This window comes from Cryptomeria japonica, chromosome 6, assembly GCF_030272615.1.
Source record: "Cryptomeria japonica chromosome 6, Sugi_1.0, whole genome shotgun sequence".
Taxonomy (NCBI): Eukaryota; Viridiplantae; Streptophyta; class Pinopsida; order Cupressales; family Cupressaceae; genus Cryptomeria; species Cryptomeria japonica.
Window position 1 is genome coordinate 411,478,239 of NC_081410.1, and position 26,277 is coordinate 411,504,515.

At 36.4% G+C, this 26,277-nt stretch overlaps 1 pseudogene; it reads left to right on the forward strand.

The window, feature by feature from the left end:
- Positions 1-11,309, forward strand: part of LOC131039323 (bifunctional abietadiene synthase, chloroplastic-like) — a 28,185-nt pseudogene extending 16,876 nt beyond the window's left edge.
- The last annotated feature ends 14,968 nt before the right edge of the window (positions 11,310-26,277 follow it).

A 26,277-nucleotide genomic window follows, 5' to 3' on the forward strand; every position in this document is an offset into this window, starting at 1 on the left:
TTGATTACTACTTATAATTTTATTTTAAATTTACCTCATCTCACTTGTCAATGAGCTTGATATTGATCTCCTCTCCTACATTTCTTTTGAAGTTACTTTATCTTATCACACTAAGAAGGTGAATGCAAAATCAATAGTAATTTAAGGTACATAATTTTTTTTGAATGATTGTATTTTGACGATCAAAACATGACAATTATTGTTAGTTTCATCAATAGTAGTGTTAGTGCCATCAAGGAATACTTAACAATGATATTAATATTTTTTCAACTTGTCAAGGTTACATCGTATTAAAATTCTTTGATCGAATTTATAATATTAAAATTTAATATCATTTTCTTCTCTATACTTCATTCATAAAAAAGGTTTGTCTGTAGTCTATTTTGAAGTTGGATTATCAAAATTAGCATAAAAACATATTCCTATCCAAAACAAAAATAAAATGAATTACTTAAGACTAAAAAAATTACAAATAAAATAAAAAACTACCCAATTCCTTGAATTCCCTCTGATTTGTCCATGATTTTGCATCATTTTGTTATTTTCAAGTTCTCAATTTGACAACATATACTTCATTCATATGATAACATTTTTTGGTTTTGGAGAGGTCTAACTTATATACTTTATTTTTTTGAAAATGGATGTCTTAGATTGGATGAATGGATCAAGCTTAATGATTGGATTTGATTCCTCAAGGATGAGGAAATGGACATGTGTCCATGAAGAGGGTAGGTGGTGGAGGATGTGGTAAGGGAAGTAGCAACCTCTTAAGGTGCCACTTGGCATGTTTAGGAGAGTTTTAATAATTGATTTTAATATAAAAACCAATATTCATGTGCATTTTAATCCAAATTTGAATAAATGGGGACATTTATTTAGCTTCTAGGTGGGAAGATATGAAATATAAATTAAATAAGAAAAATTATTAAAAAATGAAGGAATTTAGTGAGAGCTTAAAGGAGGACCAAAAAATAGAACAAGTGTCGATTTTAGGTGTTTAAAAGTTTGAATTTTATTAAATTTAAAATATCAAACAATAATGATTCTTCCCGACCATAACCATACTTGTACCTATCGTACTCTAAACAACTAATGGATATCAATAATGAGTTATTACATTATTAGGTGAATGTTAAAATTTATTCCAAACAATTTGGAATGTATCTCTACCATCAAACATATATTATATTTTTAATAACAAAAGTTGGAAAGAATGGATTTCTGCTATCACTCTCTGTTATTGAGGTCCCTCCTTATATTAAGATGGGAGGAGAGAGGTGTCGCATTTAGCCCATGGATTGTGAAGGGATAAGGGCTAACCAGACTATGTGGAGAATATTGGAGAAGGGGATTTTACGTCCTACATTGAGAAGCTACATGGATGGGATCCAAAAGTTACAAAAAAAATTGTCAGAGGATGGAATGATGGTAAAATTAGCTTGTTTGGGAGGACAGTAGTGGTGGATGAGAACTAATTGCGGTTATCACTGGTCTCCTTGCTCAAGGTCCCAAGTTTTATAGAGAGAAAATATTTCGATCCCGCAGTGAAGAAATTCCCTAAAATAAATAGAGGAAGTTGCTGGTGAAGAAAAACAAAATTTATTATGATGTAGATACAATCAAGCTGATTTGGAGGGAGGTGCTGAAGGTGATGATGGAATATGCCACCATGGATGGATCATACTCGAGGATTTTTTGGGTATCATTTTGTCTAGCTAAATCATTTGAGACACTAGGTTCTAGTTTCTTTCCCCTTCTATCTTGTGTCTTTCCTGAATGCTAGTATTTCTAAACATAAAGATAACCCTAATGTAAATCCTATTCTTTATGAGGGTCTTGTGGTTTTGATTTATGATAATTTGAAAGCCAATTCTGCCAAGCCCAATTCCCCCCTCATTTCAATTTCAGAGGACGAGGAGTTGGAAACCCATAGTTCCAATGATGCTGATTGGAACATGGACATGGAGGATGAATGTTTCGTCCCTTCAGAGAAAAGGAAAACCTGAACTAAACCTATCAATGCCTCACATGCTGGGAAAGCGAAGGTTAAAGACTCGAAGATTGTCCTCCCTTCTAGCCTTAGAACTAAAGAAGTAAACAAGAAGTATAAGGGCCACCCTCTATCAAAGAGTAAGTCTCTCGACTCCGAGGCCCCCTCGCTGGATAATACTAACCAAGTTTCCCACTCTCCCCTGCACTCGTTCAATTCTTACCCTTCCATGGATAGGGAGAATAAACCTTGTTTTCCTCTCCATCTAGACCAAGATTCTCCCTTTTTGAATCTAGACCAGGAGTTCCCCAATGATATTTTGGCCATTGCAAGAAATGGGGCGGTGGACTCTTTTCAAATTATGAAGTGGGCTTTCTATGATATAAAGAACCTCAACAAAAAACAGAGGGCTATCAATAGAAAAATAGAAATGCTAGATACTGGCGGTGAGAGCTCCCATAGCGAACAGGGCACTAAAGGTAGCGAGCTATAGACCGAGGAAGAAAGACTTTTAGTTATTGATTGCCTCACTAAAACTGTTGAAGCTCTGGATAATCTAAAAAAAGACTATGAGAATAAGATTGCTGCCTTTGAGAACAAATTTAAAGACATTAAAGATTTTCTCCATTTAATCATGTCTCATAGCCATAGTGTTATCAAGACCACATTCGAGAGCATGAATACCATGGTTATGAGTATAGAAAAAGGTTGCCAAGGTAGCCTGGTGGTGGAGTTGGACCTAGAGAAGGAAAAAGGCAATGAAGAGTTATTGGGTCCTAGCAAGAGGACTTGGGCTAATCTGAAGAGGAAGGCAGAAAGACCCCTGTAGGAGATCCAGGGCTTCGAAAGAGTAGCTCAGAATATGAATCAGCTTGAGGTAGAGGTCGTTGAGACTTTATAGACTTTGGCTTAATCTTCTTCGATCCCTATCTGGTCTTTTGCAGGTTTTTGCTGGCGTTGGACTGTCTTGTTCTTTATTTATCTCTTTTGACAACATTTTGTCTTTCCTTTAATGGTTTTCATGTCTTATCTTGGTTTTGACTATTTGTAAAGAGTTTTGGGTCTATTCAAAACCTACTTTTACCATAATAAAAAACATAACGAATATCATATTCTTTAATTGTCATGTACAATGTAATATATATAAAATTTGAAATGCTTCTCATAAACACTTCACCTCCTATTTATACGTGCTTCCCAACCCCAAATAATTATTAATCAATATATCTGCTTTCCGTTAATTCTAATATAATAACACACTGTATTTTAAAGAAAAATTTAAACAATGACATGATACAAGGCATGCCGTTTGAATCGAATCTTAGAACACGACAATTTTTGGGCTTGCAAAATATACTGTTATTTGGAATCTTATTGAGAATTGGCACGGTATGCCTCTTCTCCTCATGCCTGTTAAGAACAACATTCAAAGTAAAGGTGATATCTAGTTTATTCAAAATGGCCCAGATTTTGTTTTCTCCCCTCATTTCGGTTTCTGAGGCTAGCACTAAATCCCGAGGATGGATATTTTAAATTACCTTACATGAGGCATAGTTAAAAGTATGAGGTTTACCTTCAAACAAATGAAAAGTTTTAATATCTAGACCATAGCAGGTCTTTATTTCTTAAGGAAAAATACAGAAGGAATGATTAGAGAAGCACTTGGTCATCATCAATCCAAGGGATTCGAAATGGTCTTTCCTGCACTGGTGAATGAAGCCAAACTTTTGGGTTTGGATCTCCCTTATGAGCTGTCTATCATAAAGCATATAATCGAAAAGCGGGACTCCGAATTGAGAAAGTGAAAATCTAACCAAATTTTTCCTATTATCTATTACTGACATGTCTTATTTCAAGGCACGCATTAACTAAAGATGGAACTGATTTAATAAGATTTTTGTGAATTAGAGAATCTGTTGAAGAGCTACACAGCCATCCCTCAAAAATGTTGCAGTGTCTGGAAGGGATGCAAGAAATAGTCGATTGGAAAAATATGGTGAAACTGCAATCCGAGGATGGATCTTTCTCAGGCTCCCCAGCATCTACAGCTTGCGTATTTATGCACACAGGAGACAAGAATTGTCTACGATATTTGAGGAACCTTGTTACAATGTTTGGAGACCATGGTAATTCATGTATTTCATACTCGCAAGCACTATTGGTTGAATATTGGATTCTAACACTAAAATGTTCACTAGATTGTATTTAATACTCGTAAGCATTATGTTTGGATGGCAGTGCCGTGCATGTATCCGGTGGATATAGAGGAGCGTTTGAGAGCGGTAGATAGTGTTGAATGTCTTGGGCTGGAATGCCATTTCGAAACGGAGATTAAACAAGCCATGGATTATGTGTTCCAGTGAGTAATAGTTTCTCTATTGTTGTGATTTTTCAAATAAAAATCAAGATTATTTTGACTTCTCACTTTGGAAACGTATGGTAGGTACTGGAGCGAAAGAGGCGTTGGATTTGGAAGGGAGAACCTGATTAGAGATATTGATGTCACAGCCACGGGCTTCAGGCTTCTCGGGATTTTCAGCTACGGTGTATCTTCTGGTATACACTCCTTCAAAGCTTAATCGAGAGTTTAATTTCCAGAATTATCCGATCGGTCTTAATCTCTAATAATTTCAAATGGCAGACATTCTGCAAAACATGAAAGGCGAGGCTGAAGAGCTTTGTAAGTTGTCTGGTGTTGAAAATGGCGCAGGAATAACCGCTATATTGAACCTGTATAGATGTTCACAGCTTACTTTCCCGGTCGAAAATGTAATGAGAGAAATAGGAGCATTTACAAAAGATTACTTGACCAAATGGCTGGAAAGAGAGAACTTTTCTCAGGCGAAGGCTGTGAAGGAAAACCTTCTCCAAGAGGTATTGGGATTTGTTGCCTTCTCTGAAACTTTTATCTTTGATTTACTACTGAACTTTTTCAAATAAATTCTGACTTGCAATTCTTTTCTTCTTTATCCAGGTTGAATACGCCTTGTCTGCTCAATGGAATAGAAATATGCCAAGGCTGATTACTAGAAATCACATAGTTATGTTTAACCCCGATGACCTATGGCTGGGGAAGACTTTATATCAGTGAGATACACTTTGTTTTATATGATTATAGTCTGATTGCATTTGATTTTACATAAGTTGTCTCTATTACGCATACCGCTAATCCAGGTTGACTGTAATGCAAACCCTACAAACTGCCAAATGCGAGCAACGACAAGTATTTAGAATTGGCCAAACTCGACTTCAACCGCATTCAGGCTACACACAGATCAGAAATACAACATATAAAGAGGTAAAATGGAGGAGTTAGAAAACAGTTTGAAATAGGCCCGGTTATAAAGACAATCTAATCAAAGCACAAGAAAAATAAATTAATATTTGTTTTTCTCAAGATCTTAGATGAAAGCTATTAACATGAGATCATTACGTTGTTAAAGATGGTACAAGAAATGCAAATTTCCGCAGTTGGATTTTTTTCGTCACAGAGAAGTGGCAATTTACTGGTCGTCTGCAGCGGCGATGTTTGAACCACAATACACAAACTGTAGACTCGATTATACAAAGGCCGAAATTCTGGCTACTGTCGTAGATGACCTCAATGACACCTATGCAACTCTGGACCAATTAAAGCTCTTCAATGAAACTTTCGAAAGGTCAGCGCATTCAATCCTCATCTCATCCTACTTAATAGATTGGCGGTATTAACTCTCGTCTTTTGGGCTGTGTACTGATTATTTCCTCCTATCTTTGATAGATTATTTGAGCAACAAATATTGGAAAATAACACAACTGCAATTTCACAAACTCTTAAAAATGCGCAACACAATGAACACAATATTTTCGGACAATTGTCCTTGGAAAAACCCCAAAGGGAAAACCAGTACTGCAGATGAGGAATATATATTAACTACAACAAATCAAGAGATACAAATACTGCTTGCCTGTTACTCGCAGAGCTTCGATGACCTCGCAATTTCTCCTGCTGAGATTCCACCCTGCTACTATCCCAACGCTATCACTGTGCCCTTGCTAACACTACAAGTTCTTCACACAATTCATTCATTCATTCATTCATTGTTTTCCAAATGCCCCTTGACCCCCTTATATACTACTCTTGTTGGAAAACCAACAGCCGAGATTAATTCTCAATCAACGGCTGAGATTAAAACAACTAAACAACCCTAACCAAATTGGTTGCTAGAAGTTTCTAAAAAGAGTCAAATAATTAATAAGAATTGTTTGAACTCTAACTACATTTGTTAGCAAACAATTATTTACTAATTATTTAGCAAATGGACAAATAGCTGTCCAAGCCAACAAACTAACAAACTAACACTCCCTCTTAGCGAGGAAGCTGTTCTGCATGACAACCCAACTTCTCTCTGAAGAAGATGAATTTCGCCTTCCCCAATGCCTTTGTCAGAATGTCTGCTACTTGTTGATCTGTAGGTATAAACTGTAGCTGAACAACTCCACGCTGTACACAATCTCTGATGAAGTGATACCTGATGTCTATATGTTTCGACCTATCATGAAACACCGGATTCTCAGTCAACTTAATGCAACTCTGATTGTCGCAGTGTATCACCGTAGTCTCAACCTTCTGACCAAACGAGGCTACTAGCAACTTCCGAAGCCATATAGCTTCACATGTCGCTATGCTAGCTGCTATGTATTCTGACTCTGCTGAACTCAGGGCCGTAGACTTCTGCTTCCTACTGAACCAAGAGACAACTCTTGATCCCAGACTGAAAAAACACCCTGAAGTGCTCCTCTTGTCTATTGTACTGCCTGCCCAATCTGCGTCAGTATAGCCCATCAACCTGATTCCTTCACCTCAAGCATATCTAATCCCATACCCGATTGTACCTTGCAAATAATGCAGCACATGCTTTGCCACTGTCCAATGCACTCCCTTTGGCTCAACCATGAACTGACTAAGAGAGTTTATTGCAAATGCTATATCTGGCCTGGTGTTGACCAAATACATGAGAGAACCAATCAACTGCCTGAATAATGTGGGATCTACATCCTTCTCCCTGGATGTGTCTACCTTCCTCCAATTCATGATCTTAGGTATACTACCTCCCAAACATCATTCTCCATAATTGAAGTATACTCCTCAACCATAGCATCTTGCCATACTTGATGTTGTGCAGCCTCCTGATAGCTAGAAGGGTCACTATTTACCAACTGACTAACTAATGCAACATAGTCATCAAACTTGGCTGGTTGTTTCCGTTGTCTACTACTCCTCCTAGGAGTACCCACTAACTCCTGAGTATTTCTTTGTGTCTGCTGAACCTTACGGTTGTTGCTGCCAACTGTAGAAGATTAAATATCAACCTCCATGTCTTCTTGATGCATCTCATCTTGCACCTGTTGCTCCATACTTTGAGAACTCTCACCTCCTGAGCATATGCTTGTACTAGTAATTGTACTAGAGCTTTGCTGACCTTGATTCGGTTGAGTGATCCTTGGAGTTTGTGTTGGCTGCTCACTCTGATCATCTGCTAGCAAATCTTTGGACCTTCTAAATGCCTTGTCCTCCATGAACTTGACATCACGTCGAACAATAATCCGCCTGGTCCTTGGAATGAATATCTGATATGCCTTTGAGGTTTCACTGTACCCTACAAAGTACCCTCTTTTTGTAGTCTGATCTAACTTGGTACGTGTATCTTTTGGAATGTGACAATATGCCAAACTCCCAAAGATCCTGAAGTGACTAACATCTAGCTTCTTCCCAGCAAATGCTTCCTCTGATGTCATCTTCCCTAGCACCTTATGTGGAACCCTGTTCTGTATGTATACTGTCGTACTACATGCTTCTGCCCATAAGTAATAGGGTAGGTCCTGATCATGTAGCATAGCCCTTGCTGCCTCTGATATGGACCGATTCTTCCTCTTAGCAACCCCATTCTGTTGTAGGTTGTAAGGAACAGTCCACTCTCTCTTGATTCCTTCCCCGCTACAAAACTCTTGGAATTCATTCCCTTTGTACTTGCCTCCATTGTCTGACTGAAGAACCTTTATCTGCCTTCCTGTCGAGTTCTCCACAAGAGCCTTGAACTCTTGGAAGCGACTGAAAACCTCATCCTTGGTCTTCAAAAAGTATATCCAGGTCTTCCTGGAGAAATCATCAATAAAAGTACTAAAGTACTCATACCCTCTAAGAGATTTTGTTGACATTGGTCCACATACATTTGAATGTACTAGATCAAGAACACCCTTGGATCTAGTGTCACTCCTTGGAAAAGTTGCTTTCACAAACTTCCCCAACACACATCCCTTACATACATCATCATGCTCTGTGCTCACCTCTGGAACACCTATCGCAGTCTCATGAAGCAATTTAAGTGCTCCATGATGTATATGGCCCATCCTCCTATGCCATATCTCTCCAAGATCTCTAGGATTATTGCTGCTCATGAGTGCCTTATGAGTATCAAACTGCAACCTATAAAGTCGACCACTCCTAACTCCAATAGCTATGGGTGATTTCCAATCCTTATGCTTAATCAATACATGTGCCCCTCTAAAGAGTACATTGTACCCTTTGTCCTGAAGGACAGATACAGAAATCAAATTCATTCCTAAGCCTGGAACATGCAACACATCATGAAGAGGAATCATCTTACCATTCTCCCTCTGAAATTGAATAGTCCCTTTCCCAACTGAGTTGAGTTTGGACATGTTTCCCATAGAGATCTGGACTTTGGTGCTCTCCTCCTTATAACTGGAGAAGTATTCTCTAACTCCTGTCATATGAAATGACGCCCCACTATCTATGTACCAAACATTCTGTGAGGTTGAGCTAACCATACATGCTATGAGTGCAAACTCATCTTCCATTCTATTCGAGAGCTCATTTGCACTTGCTGAAGCTGCAACTTGCTTCTTTCCTTTCTTGTCATTCTTTTTCCTTTCTGGTCAATTGCTGACATAGTGGCCAAACTTGTGATAGCCGTAGCACTTGATCTTCAACAAGTCTTTCTTCTTCTTCTCACCTTGTGGATTTGATCCTTTGTTGGACACCTTCTTTTCTTTTCCTTTACCCACTAGGGCAACGTTCTCTTGTTCTGCCTCACTTTTCTGACTCTTATTGTTGGCTCCATTGACAAGGCTTAGTCTAAGCTCCACCTGAGTGAAGTCACTCCAAAGTTGATCCCAACTTGGTAAGGTGTCTCGTCCATTAACAACTTGAACAAAGACATCCCATTGCTTAGAAAACCCATTTAGGGCTATTCGTACCAACTCATCATCACTTGGTTTATCTCCAACAACCGCTAACTCATCCTTGAAAAGTTTGAGTCTGGTGAGGTAACTCATCACGTCTTCTCCCTTATTCATTCGGGTATTCCTCAACTTCCGATTAGTGGTAGCATTCTAGTACAAATTCAGAATGGCATCTCACATCTTCTTTGCAGTATCTAACTCAGCAATATGTGGAACTATATGGTCCTTGACACCATCAAGGATTAGCCTCCTTGCCTTGGAATCATCCTTCTTGTATGCTACAAGCTATGTTGCATCTATAGGTACAGTCACAATAGTGGTAACATATTCCTTGATACCATTCTCTTCTAGCAATAAACAAATTATGGCTTTCCAGACACCAAAATTAGAGGCTCCATCCAATCTGTCCTGATCTCTTAAACCAACTGAGGCCATCTCAAAGGTTAAAGTAAATAAAAATTCTAAAGAGGTTAAACTAGGTTTTATAAACCCCCAGTTTCCTTCGCCTAGGGTAAATCTCTTCTACCCTTAACTTAGCTCTGATACCATGTGAAAAATCTATTACAGTTACTGATTATTATCCTCCTATCTTTGATAGATTATTTTAGCAACAAATATTGGAAAATAACACAACTGCAATTTCACAAACTCATAAAAATGCGCAACACAATGAACACAATATTTTTGGACAATTGTCCCTGGAAAAACCCTGAAGGGAAAACCAGTACTGCAGATGAGGAATATATATCAACTACAACAAATCAAGAGATATAAATACTGCTTGCCTGTTACTGGAAGAGCTTAGAAAACCTCCCAATTTCTCCTGTTGAGATTCCACCTTGCTACTATCCCAACACTATCACTGCGCCCTTGCTAACACTGCAAGTTCTTCACACAATTCATTCATTCATTGTTTTCCAAATGCCCCCTGACCCCCTTATATACTACTCTCGTTGGAAAACCAACGACCGAGATTAATTCTCAATCAACGTCTGCGATTAAAACAACTAAACAACTCTAACCAAATTGGTTGCTAGAAGTTTCTAAAAAGAGTCAAATAATTAATAAGAATTGTTTGAACTCTAACTACATTTGTTAGCAAACAATTATTTACTAATTATTTAGCAAATGGACAAACAACTGTCCAAGCTAACAAACTAACAAACTAATAGGCTGCAGATGGGATCCATCGCAAAACGACCAACTGCCAGAGGACATGAAAATAGCTTTCATGGCTCTTTGTAATACATTGACCGATATATCTGAATGAGCACGAGAGGTTCAAGGTCGTGATGTGCTTCCTTACCTGCAACAATAGGTAAATACTTTGCCTTGAACCTTTAACCCCTTTTTGAATTGCATTTTTTATATCGATTTAGATTCTAGTAGAGCAAATGGGGGAATAGTAGTCTAACAAGATTTGTTTGTTTACTAATGTGGGATTCAGTGGTTGAATCATCTGTTCAGTTTGACAAAAGAAAGAGAATGGATGTTAAAAAGTTACTCGCCCTCATTCGATGAATATGTGAAGAATGGCTTAGCGTCGGTAGCACTGGAAGTAACTATGCCAATATTTTCTATGGGAGAGACTCTTCGTGATAACATTCTCGAGAAGCCTGACTTTCGAGGCGACTTTCTCAATGTCGTGTGTCTCATAGGGCATCTTGTGAACGATTTTAGAACTTTCTAGGTGAGCCTCACTTTGCCTCCCTTCATTTGATTACTTTCTAAACATGCTTGACAATGTTATTACCTAAAAAGTATTTTACATTGGTATTTTAGAGCGAAATAGATCAAGGGGAGTTGGCTTCCTTCGTACAATGTTACGTTAATGAGCACCCTGGATGCACTGAAGAAGAGGCCCTGAATTATCTGGAAGGATGAACGAAGAGGCCCTTACTAAATTGAACTACTACTTTCTAATGTGTGCAGACATACCCAACGTTACAAAGCACTTCTTTTCAACATGGCCAGGGTAATACAAGTGATTTATAGGAAGGATGATGACTTTCTAAATGCCGCCAAAGACCTTGAAGACATTATTAAAAAGTCTCTCTACGAACCACTCCTGTAATAGATTACAATAATGGGTTCTTCAAATTCTAGCTTGCACTGTACCATAAAATTCTTATTCCATCGGTTCATAGAATAAATGGGCACTATATTTGGGTATGGCCATCTATTGCCACTTCTTTGAGGTAATAATGTGTCACAAGGGGTCATATGTGGTCCTAAGGGGTCACGCATGTGTTAGAACACATGCATGACCCCTTAGGACCACTTAAGGCCCCTTGCGACACATGTGTACCCCTCAGGACCTATTAAGACCGCAAAAGACCAAATGTTGTCGCAAGGGGTCATAAGTGGTCCTAAGGTGTCACACATGTGTTCTAACACATGCATGATCCCTTAGGACCACTTAAGGCCCCTTGTGACACATGTACAACCCTTAGGACCTATTAGGACCACAAAAGACCAAATGGTGTCGCAAGGGGTCATATGTGGTCCTAAGGGGTCATGCATGCGTTAGAACACATGCGTGATCCCTTAGGACCACTTAAGGCCCCTTGTGACAAATGTGCACCCCTTAGGACCTATTAGGACCACATCAAACCAAATGGTGTCGCATTGGGCAATATGTGGTTCTAAGGGGTAACACATGTGTTAGAACACATGTATGACCCCTTAGGACCACTTAAGGCCCCTTGTGACACATGTGTACCCCTTAGAACCACATAAGACCAAATGGTGTCACAAGGGGCCTTATGTGGTCCTAAGGGGTCATGCATGTGTCAGAACACATGCATGACCCCTTAGGATGACTTAAGGCCCATTGCGACACATGTGCACCCCTTAGGACCTATTAGGACCACATAAGACCAAATGGTGTCGCAAGGGGTCATATGTTATCCTAAGGGGTCACACATGTGTTCTAACACATGAGTAACCCTTTAGGACCACTTAAGGCCTGTTGTGATACATGTGCACCCCTTAAGACCTATTAGGACCACAAAAGACTAAATGTTGTCGCAAGGGGTCTTAAGTGGTCCTAAGGGGTCACGCATGTGTTCTAACACATGTGTGACCCCTTAGGACCACTTAAGGCCCCTTGCGACACATGTGCACCCCTTAGGACCTATTAGGACAATTTAAGACCAAATGTTGTCGCAAGGGGTCTTATGTGGTCCTAAGGGGTCATGCATGTGTTAGAACACATGCGTGACCCCTTAGGACCACTTAAGGCCCCTTGCGACACATGTACACCCCTTAGGACCTATTAGGACCACAAAAGACCAAATGTTGTTGTAGGGGGTCTTATGTGGTCCTAAGGGGTCACACATGTGTTCTAACACATGCATGACCCCTTAGGACCACTTAAGGTCCATTGCGACACATGTGCACCCCTGGACCTATTAGGACCACATAAGACCAAATGGTGTCGCAAGGGGTCATATGTGGTCCTAAGGGGTCACACATATGTTAGAACACATGTGTGACCCCTTAGGACCACTTAAGGCCCCTTGCGACACATGTGCACCCCTCAGGACCTATTATGACCACAAAAGACCAAATGGTGTCGCAAGCGGTCATATGTGGTTTTAAGGGGTCACACATGTGTATGAACACATGTGTGACCCCTTAGGACCACTTAAGGCCCCTTGCAACACATGTGCACCACTTAGGACCTATTAGGACCACATAAGACCAAATGGTGTTGCAAGGGGTCATATGTGGTCCTAGGGGTCACGCATGTGTTCTAACACATGCATGACCCCTTAGGACCACTTAAGGCCCCTTGTGACACATGTGCATCCCTTAGGATCTATTAGGACCACATAAGACCAAATGGTATTGCAAGGGGTCTTATGTGGTCCTAAGGGGTCACACATGTGTTAGAACACATGTGTGACCCCTTAGGACCATTTGAGGCCCCTTGCGACACATGTGCACCCCTTAGGACCTATTTGGACCACAAAAGACCAAATGTTGTCGCAAGGGGTCTTAAGTGGTCCTAAGGGGTGTTCTAACACGTGTGACCCCTTAGGACCACTTAAGGCTCCTTGCGACACATGTGCACCCCTTAGGACCTATTAGGACCACATAAGACCAAATGATGTCGCAAGAGGTCTTATATGGTCCTAAGGGGTGACACATGTGTTAGAACACATGCGTGACCCCTTAGGACCACTTAAGGCCCCTTGCGACACATGTGTACCCCTTAGGACCTATTAGGACCACAAAAGACCAAATATTGTCGCAAGGGGTCTTATGTGGTCCTAAGGGGTCACGTATGTGTTCTAACACATGCATGACCCCTTAGGACCACTTAAGGCCCCTTGTGACACATGTGCACCCCATAGGACCTATTAGGACCACATAAGATGAAATGGTGTCACAAGGGGTCATAAGTGGTTCTAAGGGGTCATGCATGTGTTAGAACACATGCGTGACCCCTTAGGACCATTTAAGTCCTCTTGCGACACATATGCACCCCTTAGGACCTATTACAACCACATAAGACCAAATGATAACTTAATTGAAACCATCAATTATAGGCATTCCTTTGTCCCAATATTGTACTATCAAAGAGTTGTAGCTTCCTTAGGTTGTAGCCCTAAAAAAAGTAATTCATGTATTTGTTATTTCCTTGGTTGTATCCCTAAAATAAAGTTGTAAGACTATTCATATTAATGTGAGGTTGGATTCAAATAGTAGATCCAAGCTTTCTCATCATGGTTTTTCCTTTTTGGGTTTTCCACATAAATTTAGTGTTATCTTGTGCAATTGTGTGGATTTCAGTGTTCTTTTAGTTCTACATTGTTGCAGATATGCTTAGTAATGAAGTGAAGGTTTTAACATGAGTTGTAGTAAAGGGTTTAAGGTTTAGGATATCGATTCACCCCCACTCTACATATAATCTTAATTTAGGAAATATCTACACCTGATCCAAATAATTTGTAACTCCTCAGTTGATACAAATTAAACATCATCTAGTATGCCATAATGAAGGGATATTTTAGGAAATATCTGCACCTGATCCAAACAATAAATCTAAGGACAAGCTAAATGGGAACCTCCAAGTGGAAGCCAACAATGGCAACAAGAATAGATCAAGTCTCTTGTCATAGAGATAGTGTCAGAGATTGAAGCTAAATATCATATTTTTAGCAATCTTATTGACAGCATTACCAATTTTGATCCTCCATCCCCCAACTTGGAAGATGAACCAAGTGAAGAAAATGTTACAAAATCCTCCACCATAACTCAAGATAGGGTTTAGAAAACTAAAATAGATCAAAAAATTGTTGATAATAATATGGTGATTTATATACCTTCCTTGAAATAGGAGGGAAGGTTAGACAAAAATACTAATAATGGCATTGTGAAGGCTAATAATGTGATGAGCGGTGAAAAACCTCAAGATTCCTCAATGCCTTAACCCACTCAAGAGATATAGTGATGCATGCAAGGAGGATAGTAGGCAATATATCTCCTATGAGCTTGGGGCTGGTTCAAACATCGAGAAGCTAGATAGGACATTGTTTGGCACTAACAAGGTAAGTTTAGATTATCTTAAGGAGATAGATGGGAAAGTGATCAATACAAAGGATCTTGATAGCACCCACTATATAGGGTTAAATGGATTCCTAACTAATAAGATGAGCATAGATGGGAAATAGATATGTAGACTTGGTTCCCTTGCTTCCCCCAAAAACAAGAAAGGAAAGGTTATTTCCTTAGGTAAAAGAAGACTAAGTCTTTCTAAGAAACATAAAAGAAAAAAAACCAGTTTAGTTATTATTGAACCTATTTCTAAAAGGCTAGAGGTGGAAGATATAATTCCTAAATGCTATGACAACTTCAGGAACCCTATAGAGACTCAATCTAAAAATGGTTGTCATGAATATTGAATGTATTTCATGGAATGTTGGAGGGTTGGAGATCCCTAACAAGAAATATGTGATCAGAAGAATTTTTAATATGGAAAACAACAAATATGTATTAATTTAGGAGTTTAAAGCTATATGATCTACCCTTGAGACTAACCTCAAGCTCATGTCTAGAAATTTACAGCACAATATGTCACCAAGAATGAGAGAGAAAAAGGCAGGTCTACACCCCTCTACAAAAAATGGGCATAGTATGTCTTTGATCATGGCACATCGCCATGCAATAGAGTAGTATGGATAACCATAGAGAAAGATGACTAGAAATTTGGTATATGTTTTATATATGCACCAAATGACTATAGAGAGAGATGTGATTTAAGAAACTAGATTTGTAATCTAAAAGATATTCCTTGAATTCTAGAGAGCGAATTTAACATGATTAAGAACATGGAACACAAAAAACCAAGCATCAAAATGAAGTGGAAAGGAAATGAAAAACACTTTTAGTAGAGAATGCAACATAAATTAAATTTATTTCACCCTCTACAAAGAATGGAAAAATAGAATACCAACATGTGGTACACTTGGTGCATTGTCTAGAAAGGTGGTAAAAGAATATAAAGTCAACTTGAGAGGTTATATGCAAACAAAGATGCATTCAACTTTGAACCAAAAAATAATGGATGTAAGGTAGATGCATACCCACAATCCCTCTCTGACCACCACCAATCAGAGCAAGAATAATAGTTGGTCATGGTCCAAAGAAGTTAAAAAGAGAATATGATTTCATCCTAAATATGAACTTACTAAAGGACGAGGATTGCAAAGAGACAATGTTTACTCTAAGAAAAATAAATAAATGGATGCTCAAGGATAAGGATGTTATTGAAAGGTGGAACCACAATGTGAATGGTTGGAAGATCTTATTCAAAATCATTGGAGAAAAAAAGGCCATGGATAGGAGAAAAGAAGAAAATATATTGCAAGAAAAACTACTTTTTGTAGAGAATCATCTCCAAGAGGATCCTTATAATAAGGCTTTGTGTGAGGATCTTATGACAACAAAAAACTCCTTAATAAAACTATAGGTTCATAAGATTCAGGGTCTCAAAGTTGGAGGAATATGAATTGGCTAAATAATGCAGATAAAGATACAAAGTTTTTCTTTTATTATTTAAAAGAAAAAGGGGCAAAGGAACAAATATACAAGATTTGGCATGAAGACAAATTTCTTACTCAATAGGAGGACATTAAAAGGAAGTTCTACCCATTCTATAAGAACCTTTTCACATCTAAAGGTAACACTATATAAAGTTACAGAGCTAGGGAAGAACTCAAGCAAATCATTTCTAATAAAATTGATGATGACGATGATGATGATTCTTGTAAATTAAATAATGACATATCTATTGATGAAATAAATGAATAAATAATGACCCTTAATAAAGATAAAACCCTATGGGCAAAAGGATTCTCCATTGAATTTTATGAAACTAATATACAATGGATTTTTGATGATATGTTGCAAGTATATAGAGAAGCGATCAACAAAGGATCTATAGGGTGCAACATGAATATAGGAATCGTTAAATTACTCCGCAAAGATGGGGACAAAACACTCATTAAAAATTGGAGACCAATAACACTACTAAATGTATCATATAAGATCGTTGCCAATATTTTAGCTACAAGGCTAACACATATCTTGCCAAAAATTGTAAACAACACATGGACTAGATTCATCAAAGGTAAATACATCTTGGAAAACTTGACCACCAATTGGGAGGCTATGAGTGCTCCAAGAAAAACCAAGCTATTCTCCTAATAGAGTTTGAAAAGGCTTATGATAGGATGGAATGGTATTTTGTAATAATGAGAGTATATTTGTATTTCTAAAATCCTTCTCCAAAATGCTCAATATAGTGTCTAAATATGTTGTGGCACAAGTAGATTTGAATGGATCACTTCCAGAGATGTTTTTGCTAGGAAAAGCCACCAAGGATGCTCATTGAATCCTCTCTTCATAATTATATTTGATGCCTTGCACTATCTTCTTAGAAGCTCTATCAAGTGTCCTAAAATTAAAGGTATTGTTCTTTCTGACAACAATGAACTTATCATCATTCAATTTGTAGATAACACCACAATTTTTATGGATCTAATAAAAGAAAATGTGGACAAGATGATGCAAAATCTTGATTTCTTTTGTAGATCTTTGAGTGCTATATAATTGAAGATAAGCCTATAATACTTCACAAGAATGACAGTCTCCCTAACTAGCTATAATATACAACTTTTAATGGGGGTTCCTAAAAAACAAGTTAGATACTTGGGGATTCCTTTTTCAATCAACCCTAATCTTAGAGAAATGTGGATGTGGATAAAAACTAAAATTGAAAAGAAGATAGATAGATGGAATAATCTATTTCTTTCTCTTGCTAGTACAATTCAAGTTTGCCAAAAAATCTTATCTTCATACACCCTATATTATGCCTTTGGCTGGTTATTTAGTAGGTATCAAATTGATGACATTCAAAAGAAAATCAGATGCTTCCATTGGTTTGGTAGGAAAGGTAAGAAAAAGAAGCACTCAGTCAAATGAGACCGGTGTTGTATGGAAAAGACATGAGGATGAATTGGTCTTAAGGACATAAAGAAGCATGAAATTGCTTTAGCCACTAAATAGATCATCAAATCCTTGGAGGGAGAAGAACCCTAGAAGATTTTGGTAAGGAAAAACATACAACTCATTGTTCCTAAACAAGGAAAAACATGGAGGAACCTATCATTCTATGACCTTCTTACTAGTAGGTATCCTATTAACCCTATAGGGTTTATACTTTTCAAGAACCTTTGGAAGGCTTGGGAGATGGTTAAAATGATAAAAACTAAAATTGAGAAGAAGATAGATAGATGGAATAATCTATTTCTTTCTCTTGCTAGTACAATTCAAGTTTGCCAAAAAATCTTATCTTCATACACCCTATATTATGCCTTTGGCTGGTTATTTAGTAGTTATCAAATTGATGACATTCAAAAGAAAATCAGATGCTTCCATTGGTTTGGTAGGAAAGGTAAGAAAAAGAAGCACTTAGTCAAATGAGACCAGTGTTTTATGGAAAAGACATGAGGATGAATTGGTCTTAAGGACATAAAGAAGCATGGAATTGCTTTAGCCACTAAATAGATCATCAAATCCTTGGAGGGAGAAGAACCCTAGAAGATTTTGGTAAGGAAAAACATACAACTCATTGTTCCTAAACAAGGAAAAACATGGAGGAACCTATCATTCTATGACCTTCTTACTAGTAGGTATCCTATTAACCCTATAGGGTTTGTACTTTTCAAGAACCTTTGGAAGGCTTGGGAGATGGTTAAAATGAAGGTTAGAGGTTGTCATTATATTGAGGCTAACAAAAACCAAGTCTTTGCATATAGATCTATTTGGTGTAATCTAGAACATAGAGGCAAGCCTCTTGCAATATTAAAAGGCTTCTCAACCAGAACTTGGGATCAAAAAGGCATAAAATTCTTTAGCCACATCTTCCATAATGGCCTTCTGAAATATTGGACTTCACTTAGTGTTGAGTTTAATCTTCCCTCTACACAATGGAGGACATACTCTAACTTAAGAAATGCTTGTAAGGATCTTCCCTTCCCTATTAATTGGAACAATAATCTAGATAATTAAAGTGTCTGAAATGGGAGGGTGGTTAAAAAATTTAAATAATGTCATATAAAATGAAGAATAATGATATTGAAATTTTCTTGCTCTGTACTGAATCAATTCATCATATCTATTTTGATTTCTTATATGCTAAAGAGGTTTGGAATATATTTTGTGTAGGTATCAAAAACTAAAACAACAATAAAGTTAGTTGTGTGATTGAATTTATTTTTGGTTACATTATTAATTTAAATTAAAGACATAATAAGAAGAGGCTAAAGAGAAGACAACCGGCCCAAATTATTTCATCACTTCTAAGGAAGACTTCATCATCGAAGGCATCAGATTAATGAGGAACTCTCAACCAACTCCCCTCCACTAGGAGCAATGGACTAGGAAATGAGCAACAAAAATAGGAACAATTAAGAGTTTGATTGACTATGTTTTTTGGTCTCTAATATGAATAGCTTAATGATGTAATAGCTATTGATATATTTTTTTATATTAAGAAGGATATTATGTTGGTTTAGATTGTCTTATATTGCTTTCTCAAAGTAACTAAAAGATAGATATGATTTACTCAATTTCAATTATTCGTTCGTTTTGGAAAAATGTAGCTAGTTAGGAACTGTTATTTGACTTATACAATGAATTGATCACTTTAATTTTGTAAAATTTTGATTACTATGTGCTAAAATAACTATAATCCAATAAGCCTCTCTGCCTTCCTTTACCGTTATGTGTTGCGTGAGGTAGTTGGAAAAAACTGAAGCGTTGTTTGCAATGAGATTTATAGAGAGGGAGAGGAAGTGGAAGAGAGGGTGATTGCAGGGAAAGGAAAGGAAAGGAAAGGAAAGGAATGGCTTCCACATCTGACATAGAAATGAAAGCAGTGACGTCTGGGGAGAAGCCAAGGCGCTTTGTAATCAAGAAATGGAACGCCGTTGCCTACTGGGCTTGGGATATCGCGGTTGACAATTGTGGTATTTGCAAAAACCACATCATGGAACTCTGCATTGAGTGTCAATCCAATCAAACCAGCGAAGAATGTGGAGTTGCATGGGGGTCATGCAACCACGCCTTCCACCTTCACTGCATAAGCAGGTGGATAAAGAAAAATAACGTCTGTCCTTTAGATAATAGAGAGTGGGTGTTTCAAAAGTATGGAAAGTAGACTTAATATGCCTCTCAATAATGTTTGTGGCTGACAATTCTCATACAAAATATATCCATACTTTAATATGCCTCATACAAAATATATCCATACTTCATTTCATGCATGTTTGACATAACATTTACAAAAGCTATTATCAAATTGTTTGTTATTTAAAATGTCTTGTTTAATTATTTTAATATGCCTCATACAAAATATATCTATACTTCATTTCATGCATGTTTGACATAGCATTTACAAAAGCTATTATCAAATTGTTTGTTATTTAAAATGTCTTGTTTAATTATTTTATGATTGTATATGAATTTGGGTTTTTATAACAATGAATTCTTTTAATTTTTTAATTTTATATTTAGATAGTTATAATAAGTATTGATATTTGTTAATGCATCTTCATTCCCTACTAATATCCTTTCTTTTCTTTGTCTCACTTCTAGTGAATGGTTTTTTAAGTGCTTAGTTTGCTTTCTCTCACTTCTAGTAAATGGTCTTTTAAGTGCTTAGATTAAATGGAGAGAATGCTTTTCAACAAACTTATGTAAAGCTATCGATCAATATCCAATTCATTTTTCAAATGATCTTCTTTTTATATGAATAATAGAATACAAATTGAAATAAGCATAGTTTATAATAAACTAGCACTTGCACCAAAAGAAGGTTCAAGATTACTAACAGTTGTATCTTTGTAGAAGGAAAGGGATGTCGTAAAGAATTTCATCTAGATAAGAAATCTAGGAGACTTAAAAAACCTATCAAACATTGTTATGTTATGACTCCTTTACTGCTTTGAATACTGCTTTGAATAGAAGGAAAGGAGAACATGTGTGAAAAAATGTATCCAACCTCGATATCTTTTTAAATGTTGCCATAGAAAAATTTCTAATGGCAGATTCAAATTAGTTCTATTTTAAACAGTAATTACCCTGCATTTTGACACCAAGTTGAAACCTGCCAGGTTGCAAAGAAGAAATATAACCGCACCCAAAGACATGGACTAGAGATAGTTAATCCAAATAGTTATCTGGATGTGCCTGGACAACAACCAACAACATAAAATGGAAGTTTGTTTGAATCTTGGCGAGGGTTGTTATTAAAAATTTCACCCAGATCAGAAAAATAGGAGACTGAAAGGAGCATCAAATGCCACTATAGTACATATTATGACCTATTTATTACTTTGAATATCTAGTAGTTAGATAATTTTTATATATCTAACTTCAACATCTTTTAGCTATGTTCTTGAAAAATTTTGAGCTGCAGATTGAAATGCAACTATATAATATGTTTTAATCATATATAACTAAATCAATTTTTGTATACCACCGATCTCAATACACTAGTATTTTACAAAAATTGAAATTGAATTCAGCAGAATGAATCAAGATTATTATAGAGATTGCAATTTCATTAACATATATGTATGTTTGCGACACATATTTTTACGGTTACATATCTACAACCATTGGGGTACAACATATGACATTTCTAAAAATCTTGCACACTGTCTATACCTTAAATTGAAAATTATTGATATGGACAATGACACTAAATTTGGATACCATTTACATATTTAGAAAGGAAAGAAGACAGTTATGTAGTTAAGATCTTTTTCCATGTTTGTTGTACAGTTTAAAGAAGAAATATGAGTGACAGTCAAATTTATGACTTAAGAAGGTTCAAAACATGATACCAGTTCATATTCTAGTGTGGTAATTATGATCCTATTATGTCTTTTAGTATCTTATGCTGTTGAGTTCACCTTGATTAGACTCTATTATTTTTAGAAAAATTAAGTCAGTGTGCTATTTTTTATATTTTTTAGTTGTATATTCATTTTCTTGAAATATCATTTAATGTAATTATATATCAGTAAGTGGTGTATTTGTGTGTTAAGAGCTTTCTGTGAATATGATGGGCATTATATTTCTCTGTGGCCCTACATCCTAAAACATAGCCATCTATTGCCACTTCTTTCTAGTAAATAACTTATTTGAGAATTTTATATTTGCAATGGTGAAAATTATATATCATTGCCTTTTTTCCCTTTTATTTTGGAGTTTACTTTGACTATAGTGTACTACTTTATAAAAATAAAGTCACGGTGATAAAATTAGGGTAATAGTATTATTTTTTATTTAGTTATGTGTTCACTATGTGAAATATGATTTAATGTAATTATATATCAACAAGTGATGAGGAACATTTGTGAATATGATTGACATTATATTTGTATATGACAGGCATAGTAAAACTTAATCATCGATTGTAATTTCCTTTGGCAAATAATATATTTATGAGTTTTATATTTTTAATGGTGAAAATTATATCCATATATTTTTTATCTTATGTTTTTTGGTTCACTTTGACTAGAATGCATTATTTCATAAAAAAAAGGGCCATAATCTTAAAATTATCATATTAATATTACTTTTTATTTAGGGGTAGAGGTAGGAGTAGGGTTAGGATTAGGGTTATTATTAGGATTATGGTTACAATAAGGATTAGGATTGTAACTACACTCATGGTTGGAGATAATGTTAAGGTTAGTGTTAGGGTTAACATTAGAGATAGAATAAGGATCATGGTTTGGGTTTTTGTTAGGATTATTGTCAGTGTTATAATTAGAGATAGAAACTTGGTTAAGGGTAAGATTAGGGTAAGGCTTAGAGTGAAAGATAAAATTAAGCTTAGGGTAATTAGTGTTACATTTGGAGATAGAATTATAGTTAGAGGTAAGATTAGTGTTAAGGTTAGGGTGAGAGAAAAAATTAAGGTTGTGGTTAGGGTTAACATTTAGGTTAGGATTAGTGTTAAATTATGCTTAGAGATATAATTTAGGTTATGGGTTGGATTAGACCTATGGTTATAGTTAGAGAAAAAACTAAGTTATTATAATTAAGGATAATATTCAGGATATGGTTACGGTTAGAGATTAATATAGGTTTAAGGTTTGGGCTAAGGTTTTTGTTTGGGTTTGGATTAGGATTAGGTTTAGTTTTATAATTAGAGAGATAATATGGGTTAGGGGTAGGGTTAAATTTATACTTAGAGATAGAATTAATGTTAGAGTTAGAAGTTGGGTCAAGATTAAGGTTAGGATTTGAACTAGAGTGAGGTTTTGGGATAGGGTTAGAGTTATGGTTAGGATTAGAGACACACGAAGAGTTAGGGTTAGTGTTAAAGATAGAATTAGGGTTATATTTTGATTTAGAATCAAGGGAATTATATTTATCCATGGAAGACATCATAAAACTTAGCCATCTATTGCCACTTCTTTTTACTAAATAATTTATTTGTGAATTTTATATTTGTAATGGTGAAAATCATATATCATGTCTTTTTTATTATCATATGATTTTGGGTTCACTATGACTAAAGTGTATTATCTTATAAAATAAAGTGATGGTGATGAAATTAGCATATTAAAATAATTTTTTATTTATTTATGTGTTCACTTTTTGAAAATTTATTTAATGTAATTATATATCAACAAGTGATGTGTTACTTATTAGGAACATTGTATGAATATGATAGACATTATATTTGTCTTGACAAGCATGGTAAAACTTATCCATCTATTGCCACCTATTTTTTTATTTGTGAGTTTTATATTTGTAATCATGAAAATTATATATAATCTCCAATTTTAAATTACGTTTACTGATTCACATTGACTAGAATGTATTATTTTATAAAAAAATGTGTCATAGTAGTAAACCTAGCATATTAATATTATTTTTTAATTATAGGTAGAGGTAGGGTTAGGGTTATTATTAGGATTAGTATTACTATGAGGATTAGGGTTCTAACTACTCTTAGGGTTGGAGATAAAGTTAATCTTAGGGTTATAATTAGCGATATGGTTAGTATTAGGGTCAAGATTAGAGAAACAATGAGGATTGGGGTTTTGGTTTTTGTTAGGATTATGGTTAGCATTGTGATTAGATATAGAATTTGAGCTAGGGTAGCACTATGGTTAGGATTCGGGTTAAAGATAAAATTAAAGATAGGGTAAGGGTTAAAGGTTTAGGCTACAATTGGTGTTAAGACAACACTCGAAGATAGAATTAAGTTTAGGGGAAGGATAGGTGTTAGGGTTAGGTTAGATAAAATATTAAGGTCAGGGTTAGGGTTAGCATTTAGGTTAGGGTTAACGTTTAGGGTTAGGGTTAACATTGCGGCCTTGGCTGAATCTATCTTTTTACCCCTCTGGGTTTGCATTTTCTCTCCTAGAGGGTTAGGTTTGGTGTCCCCTATTTTGGGATCTACTTTGCCCAGGGTTTTATTCATTTTTGGGACTGAACTTATGTTTTTGGCAAGGTGGTTTTTTCATATTGGTTGTTGTAGTGTTTTCCCCTCTTTGGGTGTGGCATTCTCACCTTCCTCCCTCATACGGTGGGTGTATGTTCTTCTGGGTCTTGTGCTAGATTCAAGTTCCCCTATGTTGTTAATTATTTGTTTTATGCAGATGACACAACGATCTTCTATACTGGTTTCGTCCATGTGGCTTTTGGTTGATGGGTGGAGTTGGATGGGAGTCTCACTCATGTTTTACCTTGATGGATGTTGGTCGCCCCATGTTGTTGACTCCCCTTGGTCTATGCTAGTGATGGGTGTCTAGTTGGCCTTCTTCTTCTAGGTTGCCTGGGTGTTAATTACCTTGGGTTGGAATAGTCATTGTTTGGTTCTCTCCACATTTTGTATGAGGCTTTTTGTTTCTTCTATGTTTGTGCTTCTAGGTTCCATTTATTGTGTAGCCATTTTTGTGTTGCTTCTTAGTTTCTGTTTAAAGGGTCTTTTGGGTTTTGTGGTGTTATCTGACCCATTGTGGCCTATTGGAGCTCTGAGGTTTCATGATTCATGTATTCTTTTGTGGACTTTTGTGGTTTTATTATTAACTTTCCTCTGGTCTTGTCTTTTTGAGGGGGCGATTTCTCCTATAGAGGTGGAGAACTCCCTATTGAATTTGGTCAAGGCTAGGCCTTCTCTACTTCTTTCTTCTTCTCTCATAGATCTTATTGAGGTAGAGAATGACATTGTGGGAGATGTTGGAAGCTGCTTCGCGGGGGGTGCTATTGTTGAGCTACAAGTGGTCTTTGGTTGCCCTGATGGTGTTGATACCTTCAATCTCCTTCTCTATCTTTCATTTCCAATGGACATGGGGACCAAGGTGGAGTTCAAGATTCTGGTGTTTATAGGAATCATGTTCTTTCACTAGATGAAGGTTATCGAAGCTTTTTCAAAACTCGTTCTTCTAGTAAGCTTAGTTTATAATATTTTAATGTCCCTAAAATCAAGGATTATGGGAGCTTTGGTAAAACCCATGTTAAAGGTTAAGGGAGCTTAGAAAGTCCCTCTGTTAAGGTTTTTGTGAGGTCTTAATGGCCCAGGTCTTGTTGTTGGCTCAACCAATTCTTTGATGCTTATTGTTAGTGACTTGGCTATGTGGTGGTGGTTGTTAACTACTTATGTATTTTTTGCAACATTCATTGTAGGGGTTATTGATTCCCACTAATTCTAGAAGGTTTCAGGTACCCTAAAAATGTATTTTCCCCTTAATAAAAAATATTTATGTTAGAATTAGTTGTAGAATTATGCTTAGAGATGGAATTTCGGTTATGGGTTAGATTAGGTTTAGGGTTAGTGTTAGAGACAAAAATAAGGTATTATAAATATGGATAAGGTCAAAGATATATTGTTAGGGTTAGGTTTAGCATAAGGTTAGAGTCAAGGTATGAGATTGATATAGGTTTAGGTTTTGGGTTACGGTTATAATTAACATTAGGGTTTGGGTTAAGGTTACAATTATGGCTAGGGTTTGGGTGTCGGATAGGATTAGGGTTTGTGTTGTAAATAGAGAGATAATATGGATTAAGGATAAGGTTAGGTTTATACTTAGAGATAGAATTAGTGTTAGGGTTAGAATATGGGTCAATATTAAGGCTAGGATTAGAACAATAGTGAGAGTTTGGGATACAGTTAGAGTGATGGTTATGTTTAGGGTTATTATTAAGGTTATGGTTTGATTTAGAGATAGAATAAGAGTTAGGGTTAGGTTTAGAGATAGAACTAGGGTTAGAGTTTGAGTTAGGATTAGGGTTAGGGTTATGCTTGAGATATAATTAGGGAAAGATTTAAGATTAGTGTTAAATTTAGAGTTAGGGATTAGGATGGGGTTAGGTTAAGGATAGGTTTTTGGTTAAGATAAGGGTTATGGTTAGGGTTATAATGATTCCATCATAGGTTGAGCGTCTTGGAACAAAACCTGTTTGTTCCTCACTAATTAACAGAGGGAGTAGATTGTGAAGTC